General features: G+C 37.3%; 1 long non-coding RNA gene across 3 annotated transcripts in view; it reads right to left on the bottom strand.

Annotated features, from left to right (window-relative positions):
- Positions 1-10,577, bottom strand: part of LOC140617314 (uncharacterized) — a 42,625-nt gene extending 32,048 nt beyond the window's left edge. For 2 of the 3 annotated variants that reach the window (XR_012017561.1, XR_012017559.1), the window contains exons 1-3: positions 9,802-10,577; positions 3,171-3,278; positions 1,359-1,419 (exon numbers count right to left, since the gene is read on the bottom strand). This is a non-coding gene — a long non-coding RNA (uncharacterized lncRNA). The remainder of the gene's footprint in view (positions 1-1,358; positions 1,420-3,170; positions 3,279-9,801) is intronic. The other variant, XR_012017560.1, reaches the window with a different exon arrangement.
- Positions 10,578-11,063: the final 486 nt, after the last annotated feature.

Below are 11,063 nucleotides of genomic sequence, written 5' to 3' on the forward strand. Positions count from 1 at the left end.
ATCATGATTAAATTGGGCCCTTATTTGCAGGTGTCCCTAAAAAGTGCATCAAGGCAAGCAGGCATCTATCAGTGTAACACAGTGTCTACAGAGGCGGAGAGTTAGCCTACCTCAGAATAAGCCATCATGCCATATCACGATTGGGTGGTGCCTCAGGGGGCAGCCTTTAGCATCTGTGCCAAAACCTTCACTCAATAGCTGTTGACGTCCTGAGAGACAACCCACAGAGCACCTCTAGGACAAAATTAGACTTGGGAGTTTCCTGTCCCTTAATTAAATTTCAACTGCTTTCTGCAGTGACAAGCCTCTGATTAGAGGACGAGTTCAAAGAAAATCTAACACAGTTACCTATGGCTCTCTCATGAGCTTTGATGCAGTCCAGGGTTTGGCGCACACCATGTTAAGGCAGCCTGCTCTATCTGTCTTCACAGTGACAAATTTAATTTGTGTAAATCATGAAGCCCGGAGGGAAAGTTCCTCTTCTTTGTTGAGTTTTTCCCTAAGTGTTCTAATCCACGTATATGAACCACACATAAATACAGTTCTTGGGGAGACCATTTCTCTTGGTTCGACATGAAGGGTCCACAAAAGCCCACAAAAGCTACCAACAAAACCTAGGTGTGAGATTTTCACCCCCTCCAACAGCTACTAACACCAAATAATGCTGGCATGTTAGAAGCATCTCGCATATACTTATCACTCTCAAAGAGTCACAAAGATCCCAGAAAAGACCCGTAATGCATTTTGTGCGTATCTTCATGAGGCTTTCGAATTCTTAGTCTCAAACCTTCTCAAAGCGGAATCTATAAAGATTTCTTCAAAATGTCACTTAGAATTTGCTCCTCTTTCCCTCTACTTAAAACTAGTATGGACCATCCATTTTTCAGTCAGCGTTTTCAGAAAGGATCAACAGAAACTTGAAGAGGCAAGAAGGAAAAATGTTTCCACTTCTACCAGACTTAAAAGAAGTTGAGTATCTTTTCAGATTTTTCTTATTAGCATTGTAATAGAAAACATCTGTAATAATTGAGTAAATTAAATACATTAAGACAACAAATAAAAGGAGCTGTAATGAATAAAATACAGAAGACCCCATGCGGCCGCCTGTTCTTTTCTTGACAAGCAGCAGAGTCAAGTAGCTGGAGCCGTGAGTAACTGTGTTGGCAGGAAAGAGACCCATGAGCGGGGCTGAGAGCTGCTGTGTGCTAATATGAAAACCAGCTTTTATTTATTTCAGCACCTTTGTAACCGAATGTTATAGTCTGCCATTTCTCTCCAATTTTCTTAGTCTCTGTGAAACAGCCGCCTCTTAGCTTCTTTCTCCTGTATTGTTCTTGTCATATCCCATTTTCTCTTACCTGCCAGTTCTTTCTGGTTTTCTATTGTCAGAGCAACCATCTTCGCCCAGATTGTCATTTCCTACCAAGATGACGGGAAAAGGTTTTGAGCCCGTATCTTTCTCTTTAAGTTTAACCATTAGATAGTTAACCTTTTCTCAACTCACTCAGGTAACTCTCAAAACTTAGAACTGACAGCTGCTGGATGGAAAAAAGAAAAAAAGTCTAAGTTTTTTGACCCCACTATCTATGGGCCTCTGTCACCAGGTCCTTCTAAAACTATGCATTTTCATTTATATAATTCTACCATTAGTCCAACAGTTTGTTAGCTTCATGTAGGCTACGAGACTATTGGTTCCTATCACATCCCTATTTTATGTGCACGTAGCCATGGCTCACATCTCTTTGCCTTTGTATATATTGGTCTCCCAAGAAAAAATGATTTGCCCATTTCTTTCACCAAATGTTGGAATAAAATACTAAGAAGTGGCATAGAGTATGGCTAACCTGGAAAGAGTAGGTCCCATGAAAAGTTAATACAATTTAAATATTTTTTTTTAAGTATTCCACTGGCCTAACAAAACATAAATAGGCTTGATTTGACCTGTGGGCCACAAATGTGGCAATCTCTGAGGTGTGATCACTTTTTTCTTTAAGATCAGTTAAAAATTAGCCTTTTTCAGAAAGTCTTACTGAAGAATTCCATCTTTTGTCATTATTTTCTATTTCTTCAGTAATTTAAATGCAGTTTGGCTTACATTACTATATATAAATTTGCTTGTGCTCTCTATTTTGTTCATATATAGATTTCTCAATTATTTAGAAAATTTATCTGGGAAAGCAGAGGTCACATGTTTTGTTCTTTTGTCCTTGTGTTCTAAAGATAACTCCTACCCCTTATATATAAAATGTGTTTGTCGAGCATAAAAATGAATTGATAAATCAATATATTATCAGGGCATAATATGATACGTATCAATATGTTAGCCTTTGAAATCAACATATTAGGGTACAATATAATATATATCAATATATTATCATTTGAAAAACTGTCTCTTTAACCTACATGTAGCCTTTTCTCTAATTTCTTAGAAATAAATAAGAAAGTAATGGAAAAAGGACAATGAGATTTTAGACGATACAAAGAGAAGCAAACTGGTGCTTTGGTATGGCTTACTTAGTGCTGATAGGTTTACTGTCAAGAAAGTTAACTCACATACCAAAATAGCACTGGGTTGGAGATTCTTACTAAATTTATAACCTTGGCCAACTCATATTTTGGGGAATGTCTCCTTACTGATAAAATGCTGTGTTTGTGGCAGGGGGTGTGGGCAAGGTGAGAGTAGCCTTTCTGATGGGCATATTTTAGAATATCTGCTTAGCCTAAGACCATCCCCTAATTAACTTCCACCCCACCTCAAGCTACAGGGATATACTCCTGAAAGCCATTTTAGACAACGTGATCATTTCCGGCCCAGAGTTCATTGGACTCTGAGTGAACATCAGTCAGTGTCTCTTCCCCCAGGCTTTGTAACTGTGGTGGAGAGAAATAAATTCCGTGCTTAGCATTGTTGAGCATGTTTCACATTGTAGCATGTAGACCTGGGCCGTATTCCACCTTCCTGACCAAGACACCAAGGAAGCAGGGTTGGACAAGGACAGAAGAACAAAGCACAGACAAGAGATAAGTGATAGGATCTGCCAGGATTCGAGAGCCTTCTGTTATCAGTTCCAGTTACTCTCCTGTTCGGTTACCAGCAACAAACAGTCCTAACCTTCAAGATTGCTCTCTGCCCTAAAATGCTGTGAGGCTATACATTTCCTTTTTCTCACCTGTAAAATAGAGGCAGTAAGTCGAAAAGCAGTTAACAGAGTAGTTCATTTTAGCAGGACTTAGAAAACTGTGTCGTCAGCCAAAACTGTCCGCCAAAGCTAGGTTTCCTGGGATAGAGGGAACATTTGTCATAATGACACATATCTTACTTTCTACCTGAAGTGATGATATGGAATTCAGAAAAAAAAAATAACCTAAAAATCTGTGAGGATTACTAAGGTAATATCTGAAAGAAGTTTTAAATTTCCCAAATATAAGAACCATATGGATTCAAAGCACTTTATGCATTTCATTTCTTTTTACATATGTAAGAAACCTGAGTAGAGACTCAGGTATGTTACACATAATTGTCGTAAAATTACCCATAACACTTTCAACTTTGTACAAAATAAATCCTTGCTGAGTAGTTTTAAAATTACTGTTTGATCTCTCAAACGGACTAAATAAAGAGAATAACTCAAAATACTATGATAGGTCCTACACTTTTACACACCGAGTTGAAAGAACTTAATTTTACTGGGTGATTGTCAATTTCAGTATCCTTGGAATTTCTAGCAGCTGGCTTCACGCCACATACTCTTCTGTGTAGATGCAGTAGTAGACTCTTGCTCTAGGACAAAGGGCTAATAACATAGAGGCTGGTTTTCTACCGCTCAATGCTCCCGGAAACATAACTATAAATGAGAAAAACCTAATATGAAAGAATTGTCCCCCAAAGCAGATGTTTGTAGTAGCCTCTCCAAAACAAAGCATCTCTTTGGAAGAGCACCTCTCTCCTTTATTTTAGCCTAAAAGTCTTTCATTTCTCAGAGAAAGAGGGGACAAGGAGGAGAAGAAGGAGGAGGAGGAAAGACAAGAGAAAAGAAGAGGAAAAGAGGAAGCAGGAAAGAAAACTCGCTTTCATCTACCTCTGTTTACACTCAAACTTCCTAATAGTAAAACCCTAATGTTACCACTGCCTGCCTCCTTTCCTCTCATGAATCCATTGCAATCTGACTTCTCCCTCTTGCATTCAGAAAATTGTTCTTGTGATGGTCTTGGGGCCCCATAGATGCAAAATGTGGTGGGCATTTGTCAATTATTACTGCAACAAATTTTTCATGGATTTCAAAATATTTACCAAACTCTATTAGAAACGCTTCCCTTTCTTTATGTGATGATACTTCATCACCTATCTCTGTTGGCTCTCTCCTACCCCCTCTTTGGCCTCTTTTTTCTATGTTAGGTCCTTTCACACTCTGGTTTTCCTCCAGGACTTTGACCCTGCTCTTGTTTATTCTCAACACACTCTCCCACAACAGTCTCCTCCACTGCTGTGACACCAGGCACCATGTATTTATGACTCTTGACTTTCTGTCTTTAGCACAGAGCATTCTTTTGATGTCCAGATTTGTATTTCTGGGCTCCGAACAGACGTCTCTGCTAGGTATATTACCAACACCTGAAACCGAACATGTCCAATGTTAAATCTCCTTTATCCTCTTCCCAATTCTTCTCCACTTCATTTGATTTTAGTGTCCAAGTCAAAAGCCTCAGGATCACTTCCTTTCTGTTACTCATTCACCCAAGTCAGTCATTAAATCTGGCTGAGTCTACAGATATCTCTCGGATCCACTCCATGACCACAGTTTCTGCCTGACTTAACACTCTCATCATTTCTCACCTATTCCGTGGCAGGAGCCTCCCAGCAGACTTCTCTGCCTGCAGGCTTTCCCACCTTTCATTCCTCCTGAATCTGTACTCTATACCATTGCCTCTGGTATCTAAAGCACAACACTTACACACTTCCCTGCTTAACATCTTTCAATGACTTTTCACCCCTGTAAAAAAAAAAAAAAAATCTCTATCTATAAATCTGCTCCTTTCCTTGATGAACATAAAAGGCCCTTGACAATCTGATTGTCCTGTCCCCTGTGAATCGTTATCTGCCTACTTGCCCTAACTCATGATGGTTCAGCCTTTAACGCCTCTTTGCAGTTTCCCAAACATGCCAGTCTATTTCACATCTTCAAGTTTGTGGGCAGGCTGAAGCATTTGCTTGGAATTCTCTTCTTTGCTCCTGCACCTGGCAAATTCCTGTTCAGTATTTGAAAATTCCATAAACATCAACCCCATCTTCATATGACACTCTTCATCCATAAGCACAGAAGCATCCACATTTTTCTCACTGTGTTATAGGTTATAACATGAGGGGAGTTCCCATTAATCCATGATGCCCCTGAGAAACGTCTTTATTTTAGTGTTTTAAACTATGCCCCGCGTGTAATACACGTTCAATGCACATTGGTTGAATGAATAACGAAAAAATACAAACAATGACTAGAGAGAGACCAGCTGGTTGAAAGTGGTTGGTATCCCTTTCCTGTGCCGTTTGGCCTATAGGTAATAGCATGGGCTCGTTGTCTTCAATCTTTTAAAAGCAGACTTTCAGAGAACTGCATAATCAAGCAAACATTTGAAAACCAAACTCCTTTAAAACAAATGGTTTCTTAAGACAAGTATATAAACTAAAAGAAACTATGCCCTATTGTTACTAACTGATGAAATAAGAGCAATTAGGTCTGGCTTTCTCCTTGTTAATTCTTCCACTAGAAATATTTGGAAAATAGTAAGCAATCTCACAGCCTGTGGGGTCAATTCTGCCCAGTGAACAAAACATGGACATGTGCGTCACTGTCTCCCTTGCAAAATCCTCTAGCAGGCCTGCATCTACATGCAAGCCTCTGATTTTATAAGATCCTGTACGTGACAATAAACACATCAACAGTGTGTCTAGACGACCAGGTCATATTCAGAAACTTATGACTTCAACAGGGGTGGAGATTTTGAGGGAACAAAGCCGAGATTGGGTGAGCTTCTAAATGGAAGGGGCATTTGTGTGTACGTGTGAAAAGGGAACGAGGAAAGAAGCAGGCTAACAAAAGAAGGACTTGTCATAATTCTGGGAACTATTGGAACAAAGAATTATAAATCTAAACAGCCCAATACCTGGGTAATTGTAATGACAATATAGCTTTTCAGGAAGAAGATTTCTGCTAATTTTTGGATGGGAATGGGGTGAAGAAGAATAGTCAGAGGTGAAGATTATGATCAGTTTGCAAAAGACATTTCCATTTAAGTTAAGGAATTTCCTTCTCTGGATGATAGGTGATGTCAGATTGGAAAAAAAAAAGGAGGACAAGCTGGAATATTAGTTCTCTGAATATGAAACAAAAATAAAGGAAACTCCATGAGCCGTAGGCCTGGTCAAATCTTTCCCTCTCAAACACTTTCTATACTTTTCCTCCCTTGCCACACTCCTATCTTTCACGTCTTTATCTGTAATAGTTGCTCAGAGCTTCCTTAATAATTTTTCTCTCTTTGCTTGGGGGTGCCTTGCTCTTTTTATTTGGAGTAACTTTGCCAATTCCAGAAACCAGAAACTCTAGGCAGAAGCGCAGTCAAATTCTACTCACTGCCAGTCAAACTTGAACACCAAATGCATAGAAAACAAAAAATAGACTAGCATTAGCTTTGCATTATTTTTTCATCTTCCTAGTAGAGCTATAAAAAAACTATCCCATTAATATTTCCACTTGCATCCTTAAATTACCAATTCTGAGTGCAAATAATAATGGCAGGCAATCATTTATTCTATTAATTTGTAATCTATAATGAAAAAAATAAGTCTTTTGTCACATCCAGATTCATCTAACTCAGGTCTCTCTGTCTCTGGCAAGAATAGTAAGAGATATTCACTGAGAACTGAGTGGTTGAATCTTCTAACTTCAAACTATCATATTTAGAGTTACACTCCCAAATTCTCCAGTATTTTTTAATTAATGTTAATTTTATTGTGCAATAATTCTTTCTTTAACCCACTTGTGTATGTAGTCTCCATTCTCTTCTGGAGGTAATGAATTCCAAGTTTTCTGTCCTTCATAGAAAATATATGTTTTTCTTCTAAATTCCTAACAAATTTTATGGAGACATTCCCCTTTTTAATAGGATGGTTATACGTTTTTAATGGGATTCATGATTTTAGAAACTTAGATGTTTCTGACACTTAATCATCATCTTCCAACTATAGATTCTTAAACTTTTTCTGCTCCTTTAGCTCATTTATGCCATACACTTGACTTTATCTAGCTTCTTGGGTTAAAACATGTAATTATGGTTTAGTACAAAAGATATCCATTGTTATGAACTTTTTTTAGCTTGTTTTGATTGTGGTTGCATATTGGACTGCTGTCACCTGATTTCTCCAGCAGTGGTTTTCAAGGATTTCAAGTTTCTTGTTTGCTTCATTTTTTTAAAATGAAAATCATATTTTTTATTAAAAATCCAACAAATAAAAAAATCCAAAAAATATAAAAAAGTAAAAATCACCTGAATATCTTCCTTGCAAAGATAATTGCAGTCAGTAACATTCTTCTGGGTATTTTTTCTGTGCTGTATTCATACATATTATTATCCTAAAAAAATATATATATACAGCCATGATTCTCAATCTGGCAAGAGTCTGTGTTGGAAAGAGGGGATGAGGTTGTTGATTCAGAGCCATGTCGGGATCTTTCTCAAGGTACACATGGTTCCCTACCTTACTCAAACATGACTCCTAAAAAGGCAAATCAAATTTTTGAGGCAAGACAGAGAAGAATCAATGATCTAGTCATTTATCCCACCTTTCCCACTTCTCCATTGGAGAATCACTGCTGTGATGTAATTTAATAATTTTTTTTGCTCCTTTATGCTGCAAACATTTTTCTGTGCCAATGACCATATATCAACTATTCAGTCAAAGAAAGATGTCTACAACATATTTAAGTAAAAAAATCAAACTACAGAACAAAGTGTTCAACAGGTTGTCATTTATATTAATGATATATTTATATTTACATAAAATCTCCTGAAAGGCTGTATGTCTATCTATTAATAGGAATTATCTCTGGAGCTTTTGGTTGGGGACATGTTCACTCTTGAATTGTTTGAGAAGATAGAGAGTTCTGTGCAACAAAAAAGATTATTTTGCAAAAGATAAGTATGGATATAGAAGATCATTTTAATGGCCACTTAATACTATATGGACCAACCCAACTATATATATATATTTTTTAATTTTATTTATTTATTCATGAAAGACACAGAGAAGCAGACAGAGACACAGGCAGAGGGAGAAGCAGGCTCCATGCAGGGAGCCTGATGTGGGACTCGATCCCAGGACCATGGGATCATGCCCTGAGGTGAAGGCAGATGCTCAACCGCTGAGCCACCCAGGAGTCCCCAACTATAATTTTTAAGGTAATCTCTCTTTGCTTAACTTTTCTCTCTTTTTAATTATTATCTTCTTTTTTTTTTTAAGAGAGGGAGAATTTTAAGCAGGCTCCATGCTCCGTGTGAGCGAGATGCAGAGCTTGATCTCACATTTCCAAGATCATGACCCAGAGATCATGACCTGAGTTGAAATCAAAAGTGATGCTTAACAAACTAAGCCACCTAGGCACTCCTTGACTTTTCTCTTTTTAAAACATTATAAATAATGCTGCTTTGAATTTTAATGTATCTGTCTCTTAACGCATTTGTTTGTCCTTAGAATCCCTAGTAAAGAATAGGCATAGGGAATGTGTCTAAAAATGTTTGGAATCTATTGCTGTCTGAAAAAAGACCATATCAATTTGTTTCCACCAATAAGCATGTCCATTTTCTCACAACTTCCTCAACACTGGATTTTTTTTTTTTTATGATAGGCACAGAGAGAGAGAGAGAGAGAAAGAGAGAGGCAGAGACACAGGCAGAGGGAGAAGCAGGCTCCATGCACCGGGAGTCCAACGTGGGATTGATCCTGGGTCTCCAGGATCGCGCCCTGGGCCAAAGGCAGGCGCTAAACCGCTGTGCCACCCAGGGATCCCAACACTGGATATTTTCAATTCCTTTCACTTTTTGCAAATCTAATATGTGAAAAATGTCATTTAAGTTTGCATTTCTTTGTTTACTAATGAGGGAAAATATGTATTCATCCATTTATTGATCATATATAGTTCTTGTTTGGTGAATTGCCTGTTTTGGGTCTTTGCTTACCTTTCTATTGGACTATACATATTTTTATTACTTTGTAAAGTTTTTCATATCTTAGGTATATTAATGACTGCCATATATTACGCCAATATGAAACTTATGTGCAGTCTGCCATTAGTCTGTAAATTTTCTTTTGATTATAGCAATTTATAATGCTTACCTACTTACCTATTAATCCTTTCCTTTAGGATTGTTGGCATCCCAGACTCAAAATTATAAAGCAATTTACCTCTAGTAATATTAATGCTTCTGATATGAACTTAAATCTTTCATTCATCTGGAATATATTTAGGTATTCTTGCTTCTTTATTAAGTAAGCATTATTCTGTAATGTTTTTATTTCTAAATATCCATCAGAGTCTAAATGGATGTTAATTAATAACAAAACAAGCCATTTTGCATTTATTATTCTTATTAATTTAATGCTATTAAAATTTAGTGTTTTGTCTCATTTCTTTAACACTCCCTGTTCTTTTTGTTGTCACTTGTAAGGGAGTTCTATTAATTAGACACACATAATATATATCTTTTTAAAAATATAGAGGAATTAATTTATTCTGTTTTCAGATAGTTTACCTGGCTGTAGGGATTGTCCAGTTATTCCAAAAGTGATTTAAAATGTAGTATGAACCACATCCTGGTTTGCCATAATGCCTGATACACTGACACACTGCAAGCCCTTGATAAGGATTTTTGGAATGGCTAGACTGACAAACCAAAGCAAATGTTTATATTATAGCAAAGAAATGGTACCATAATCTCACAAAGAATGTGATATTTTTACTGTGAGTTTGCCATGAGGTTGTTAACCATTTATTTAATTCTCTTCCCTATGATATCAGCAAGGAAGTTATTTAACACCCTGGGCTTTGCCATCTACATTTGTCATAAAGTACAGTGTCTTTTTACTAACCTCTTCACAAGACCATTGGAAGACTAACAAGCGAAAGATTATGAAAGTACTTTAAAAGAAAATAACTTTTTACATGAAAAATGCTGTCATATAAATAAATCACAGTGACCATGGATGGTCTGTTGCTGTTACAAAAACAAATAAAAGCATTATAGACCATCAGCTTGTTTCCAACTGGCCTATAAAAATTTGTGATTTTGATGCTGAAATAAAAATGAATTCCTCACACAAAAATTCATGAAGACAGGTATCACCTGTCCTGCCAGACCACAGCGAGGAGGAGATTGATTGCAGGTTAGGTATTTCCTGTGGGCTCAGCTGTATCTATGATTATAAGCAGTGAGTTTTCATTATTTAGAGTTGACGTGTGTTGATGACATAGTCTGCACTCTGCGGCTTGCCTGCAAGGCCTTCCACATTACAGCCAAGCCATGATAGGAAGAACTGCATTATGTAATAACAACCTACCTCACCTCCTTCTTACATAATATTTCACACTCTCATGGCATTCTGTAGTCATAATGGCAATTATTCCTCACAGAGTTTTGAGGTGGAAGGCAGGTTGTGTAAGCTAGAGTAATATGTGCCATACTGATTTTTCATTAGAAAAGCTAATATACAGAAGTCTGACTTGGCAAAGTCAAAGATATGCCTCAGTGATAAAATTATATCTGAGCTCAGGTTTATCCACAAGTATTTATTCAGAAACTATGTGACTACAAGTGTGGTAATTGCAAGACCTGCTTGTTTTTCCTAAAGAAGCTTGCAGTCTGACTTAGAGGTAGTGAAGGCTTGAACTCAAATGTAATGGTCCAGTATACTTCCATGTGTAAAACAACACAACTAAGGAATGATGTGCTTAGAACCAGATTTAAGCACTCGAGATTCACTCACATTCTCAAATGATACAGGAGCTTGGGATTCC

Source organism: Canis lupus, chromosome 25, assembly GCF_048164855.1.
Source record: "Canis lupus baileyi chromosome 25, mCanLup2.hap1, whole genome shotgun sequence".
In the NCBI taxonomy this organism is placed as follows: Eukaryota; Metazoa; Chordata; class Mammalia; order Carnivora; family Canidae; genus Canis; species Canis lupus.